The following is a 6,088-nucleotide window of genomic DNA, read 5'->3' on the forward strand; positions in this document are numbered from 1 at the left end:
TAAGGTCTAAGATGCTCACTTAATTACTCTTATCTTTACAAGGACCTAGTCTTATCCTTAAGGGGAAACTCTAAGAAAACATCACAATTCTAAGAATTATCTTAGACTTTTGTCACCAGGTGCAACTCTTTGTGCATTTGAATGGGAGTATATCTGAAGCAACATCTGCTCTCCTCTCCCTTTTACCTGTCATGTTGCTTAATAGTGTAATGTTGCTGAGGTTTTATCTGTCAGTGCAGATGTGTTAGGCGGCTGTCACACTAAACTAGAAGAAAAATAATAATAATCTTCCTGACTGCACTACAGATCAATTTTAACATTTAGGTTTAAGTGTTTATAGGCTATAGAACAGTGCCACAGTCAGGTGCCGCTTGTTAAATGTGGAGTTAAAAGCTTCTATCATATGCGTCATTTTGCTTGGTAATGATTCCTAAAATAAAACATTTAGGAAAGCTCAAAATAGGGATGATTTAACATGAAAAAAAATATTTGCAGACCGGACGTATGCATGCCGGAAAACAATTTGGGGGCCAGATCTGGCCCTTATACAGTAGCTGCTGGTTTGAGACCCCTGATTTAGGAATATTTAGGTGATTTAAGTTACAGCGTATCGCAAAGACACTGTTGTTGACTTTAACATTTATTTAAACTTCCCACTCTAAAAAATCGAATTAATTTGATCAAGTGTCAAGGCAAATGCCACACACATAAACTTTAAATCTTTTAAAATGTAAATGATGTCATTACGTATGCTTCAAAGCAGAAACAAGTAAATGTATGTCTGAAATACATGAAAATTGTTCTAGCAAACATCACAAAAGTCTGTGTAATTCTTCTGTTTTTTCTAATATGACCATGTTTTGTGGTATTTTGGTTGTATCTTTAACTTTGAATCTTATTCTGATATTAACTCCCCTGTTACAAATTGTTTTTCTTATCAAATATGCTTAAACATCGACACAAAAATTAGTAAAACCCTATACAATTGCCAAAGTTTCAGGATTAAAAACAGAAACCTTCCACAAGATTTTTTTTTGTCTGCATGCGGAATGAGTATTTTATTTATAACCAGTTTATAAAAATAAAATACAAAATAATTTTAAAACAAAAAAGAAAAAAAAACACTGTACAAGGCATTGATATGATACAAATGATAGAATCAACATAAATAATTACAGTTATATACAATGCAAAACTCCCACTTGTTACATTCTTTCCTTGAGACTGTACAGTTACATTTCAAAACCATGACGTACATTACAACACAAAAAATATCAACCATTAAAAAATCCTGACAAAATGATGGATGGGCAAAAAATTAGCAAATGTCACAATAAATAATCTTCTGTCAAGTATTTATAAGTTACTAACAAGTAATCGGATGTTATGACATGAGAAGTGTACCAGTGCACACCAAAAGCTTTCATTAGTTTCCATCAAAACGAAATAAAAACAGCTGGGTTTGTTTCATTGGCCGGTGGGTATCTGCGACTGCAAGTACCCTGCAAGCTACTATAAATATGACACCTTTCTATGAGCAGGCCACAAAGAAAATCTCATCTGGAGGGTAACACTAGTACTACAACTTCACACCACTTATGTGCAATAAAATAAAACAAAAAAAACATGAGAAGAAATCTGATTATCTTTTTAAAACCAGCAGCACTGTTTAGTGTCTGTTCCTCCCTTTTCACTGAAGCCTGTTAGCGTTATGGTTTTACAATAATTATTTTATTTAAATAATCAGTTTATATTTTACAGGTATATATTAAAAGTCTGCACAACAGCGTTCTTGGACTCTGAAAGCTTGAAATAGGGGAGGATTCAAAGATTGATTTGCTGGCGACATGTAGAAATTGCACGCCCCCAATTTGAGAGCACAGTTATCACACACACCTCGAATGCTGCACTCTGAAATTTTCCCATTTCCACCAGTCGATCGATAAATGGCATTCTCACAGAAAAAACACAGGGAGCTCTCTCCAGTAGAAGCACAGCTTTGTAAGCACAAGAGTCTGACAGCACTGATTTCGGCGGTGATATACATATATATATATATGTATATCGACCACACTGACAGGCATGGTAGCACATGCCGTTTACACACACGAGATAAGTGACAGGAAGGCTTGGCTTATTGGCCCAAGTAGTGGAATGATCTCCAACACAGACAAGGCTCAGTCATCCCTCGCTATGCACAGAGGGGCAGAGAGGAGACATTAAGGCGACTGACTGACTGAACGCTGTCTGCCTTCAGGATGAGTCATCATAGCTGCTCTGTGAGGCGAGCGTAGGTATCTGCAGGATCTGCATGAAGCAGCACACATTATATCTACAAAGCAAGGTGCCCATTCAATCTCTATACGCTCCCATATTCATCGTCAAGTCGAACCACATCTGCAAAATCTATCAAAATATTTGGCAATGTGATTTTTTTTCTCAGTCCATGTGTGCAGCTGTTAAACTCACGATACAAGTGCTTAAAACACAGCAAAGTCTATTCTCCTTTATTATTTATCTTAATTCTTTTGTGCATCATGTCAGCTACTCGTACTGATAAAAAGTCCAGCAACACAATCGTCCCAAGTCAGTGCAGGAAGTGCAGAGAGACTACACCAGGTGGGAAGAGGAGTGAAAGGGTCAGAGAAAATATATAGATTCAAAAGGTAATGAAGTCTGGGTTTAAAATCTTCACAAGATAGATGCCGTGTGGCGGGTAGTGCTATGCAGCTATTTTACTCAGTAGTGTTTTCTCGGTCGAGCATGCAAAGAGTAGCGTCGGAAGGAGGCTGGAGTTATTTTTACAGTATCTTACAAGCAGAGGAGTGGGAGCGAGGTGGTGGAGGAGAGTTTCAGTGAGGAATCCTAACTAAATCAAACACAAACAATACTCTGATTCCTTCCCCTTGGGCACAAACACACTGTTATGTTGTTGTTATTATATATAAAAGACATTCTCCGCCGCGGGAGGAGCGAAAAATAAATACAAACATTCTTGCACATGGAAGCATGGAACGTCGTTTTGGTGTGAGAGAGATATATGTACATATGGCCTCGGTTTGTAATAACATTTGACAAAACGCTGTTTGAGGTCTGAAATTCACATTTTTTCATCAAAGTTTAATCTCCAACACTGACCTGGAATATATACAAGAGACACACTCTTAGAAATAAAGGTTCCAAAAGGGTTTGTACTGAAGGGCCAAGGTTCTACCCAGAACCATTTGCTTCTGAGGAACCCTTTTTTGAAGAGAGGTTCTTCAAGGGTTTTCTTATAGTAAGACTAAGGGTTCAATTAAGAGCCCTTCTCATCCATTGAACACTTGTTTGGAGGAAGGGTTCTTCAAGGATTCTTTGTGAGATGCAGGGTCCCATTAAAGAGCCTTTTGATTAACAGAACCCTTTTTTCAAATAAAGGGTTCTTCAAGGGGTCTTTTTTTTAGAACTAAGGGTTCCACTAAGTGCCCTTCTCATCCATAGAATACTTTTTTGAAGAGGGTTTTTCAAGGGTTCTTTGTGAGATGCAGGGTTCCATTAAAGAGCCTTTTCATCTATAGAACCCTTTTTTCAAAGAAAGGGTTCTTCAAGGGTTCTCTGTGAGACACAGGGTTCTGTTAAGGTCTCCGTTGAGGAGAGGGTTCTTCAGGGGGTCTTTTTAAGACTAAGGGTTCCACTAAGTGCCCTTTTAATCCATAGAACACTTTTTTGAATAAAGGGTTTCCATGGGTTCTTTGGGAGAGGCGGGGTTCCATTAAGAACCCTTTTCATTGATAGAACCTTTTTTTTTTTTTTGAAGAAAGGGTTCTTCAAGGGTAATTTGAGAGACACAGGGTTCCATTAAGAAACCCCTTTCAACCATCAAAGACTTTTCTTAAGAAAGGGTTTTTCAAGGGTTCTTTGTGAGATGAAGGGTTCCATTAAAAACCCTTTTCATCCATAGAACCCATTTTTGAGGAGAGGGTTCTTCAAGGGTTCTTTTTAAGACAAAGTGTTCCACTGAGTGCCCTTCTCTTCCACAGAACTCTTTTTTGGGGGAAAGGGTTTGTCAAGGGTTCTTTGTGAGACGTGAGGTTCCTTTAAAAAAACTTTTCATCAATAGAACCCTTTTTTGTAGACAGGGTTCTTCAAGGGTTCTTTTAAGATTAAGGGTTCCATTAACAACCCTTCATCTATAGAACCCCTTTTTGAGGAGAGGGATCTTCGAGGGCTCATTGTAAGACTAAGCGTCCCAATAACAACTCTTTTCATCCAACAAAAAACGTTCTGTGAAGAAAGGTTTTTCAAGGGTCCTTTTAGAGAGGATGGGTTCCACTAAGAACCCTTTTCACCCAAAGAACTCGTTTTTGAAGAAAGAGTTCTCCAAGGATTGCTGAAAGCATGGTTGTGAAAATATCCTCACTATTAAATATCTAGATTTTTACCCATGTATTTTAAATGTAGGCTTGAAGCATCTGGAATCCCTTTAATCAATTGTTCTGCCATAGTTAGATATCAACTACCATCACTTCATGCCATTCAATACCACATAGTATGAAAATTCTTTTTTTATTTTAAGAGTGCCTGATACATTTTGTATTCCATTCTAATTTGGATAATAGTAAAGGCTGTAGCAGAACCATGAGTGTTGTGGGCTGCATTGGACCACATCAGCCCCAGCTCTTCAGGAACTTTATGAAGCTTAAGGCTGATGGACGTGGTTATGGATAGATCCCCCCAATAGCGTTTTCCCACCAAATTAGCTCTGGTTCTTGAACCAGGTCCATTCAGCATTCTTGGAACCTTGGTGATACTTGGCCAACCAGCCAATATTTCCACCATTGTAATCAGGTATGTCTTTAACAGTAGTAGCAAAATGGTGGATCGCATTGCTTACCCATGAATATTGGTTTTAATCCATAAACAAGCATGGACGAACTTTTAATAAGGCCACTGCACACTTTTTTCCTAAAGATTTCTCACTTGATTTCACCATTGTTGCCTTCTCCATCCTTTCTTTCCAATTGGTAGAAAACGCCTACTAATGTCATCACGGTTTGCACTTCTGGTTAAGAATTTTTTTTCTTGGTTTCTAGCTGAGAACCAACTTTACAGGTTCCGAACTAATTTACATTTGGTCGAAAAAACCTGAACAGTTCAAAATTAGGTGCAGGAACCGGGACAGAACCTGTTCCATGTTGGTGGAAAAGGGGTAAGGGAGGGTTCTGGGTGGGACCATTACCCCAGGGTTCTTTGTACAACTTCTCATAGGGGGTTCTGGGTGAAACCTCTCACAGATGGTTCTAGGTATAACCCTTCTGTTTAATTCTAGGTTGAACCCTATGAAAGGGTTCAAGGGGGGGACCTCAATAAAGTTTCGATCAGGAACCAAAAAGGATTCTCCTTTTTTTCTAAGAGTGCAGCTAAGACGGGTTTCACTTGAAATATTTCCATGTTTTCATTACAAATAATAGCTACTCAAGTAAACTGCTGCTCAAATTGTGTTTGATTTACAAACATTTGTGTTGCTACCTTAACAAAGAATACTGGTGAAACGGTTCGTCTTATAACCGCTGGCACAAGTCTGTTTTTGGCTCCTGTTTTTGTCTAATTACAAACAAGGTGAATCCTCAAGCTGCCCAAAGTGCCAAGGCACATGCTGAGACAAACATCTGTGTCTGAACATTACTCATCAGTAATGTACCTTGTGTCGCTTAAGCTCTCTACTGCTACCACTGTACAGCTACCACAGCCTGTAATCCCCTCAGTCAGTGTGACAGTTTGATTCCCTCGTAGCAACACAGTAGGCACAAAAAGGTGTGTGTCCTCACGCACTTGACATGATTGATTGTACAAAAGGGGTCACTTTGGAGTGATCCCTTCGATTTTAAACATTTAAAACTAATGTGAGCGACACAAAACCACACATCCACTATCACACAGAAGAGGGTAGGACTCGTAAGCGTCGCTAAGCGTCAAAATAAATATCTCAATAAATACAACTGTACACAAATTCTGGCTTTATGCATTCACAGGTAGCGTAAGGTAAATTATTATATAACCCTGCCTGCGATCTCCAAATGCAGAGGAGATAACCAAGTCAACCCCAGGC

Source organism: Epinephelus lanceolatus, chromosome 15 (assembly GCF_041903045.1).
Source record: "Epinephelus lanceolatus isolate andai-2023 chromosome 15, ASM4190304v1, whole genome shotgun sequence".
NCBI lineage: Eukaryota > Metazoa > Chordata > Actinopteri > Perciformes > Serranidae > Epinephelus > Epinephelus lanceolatus.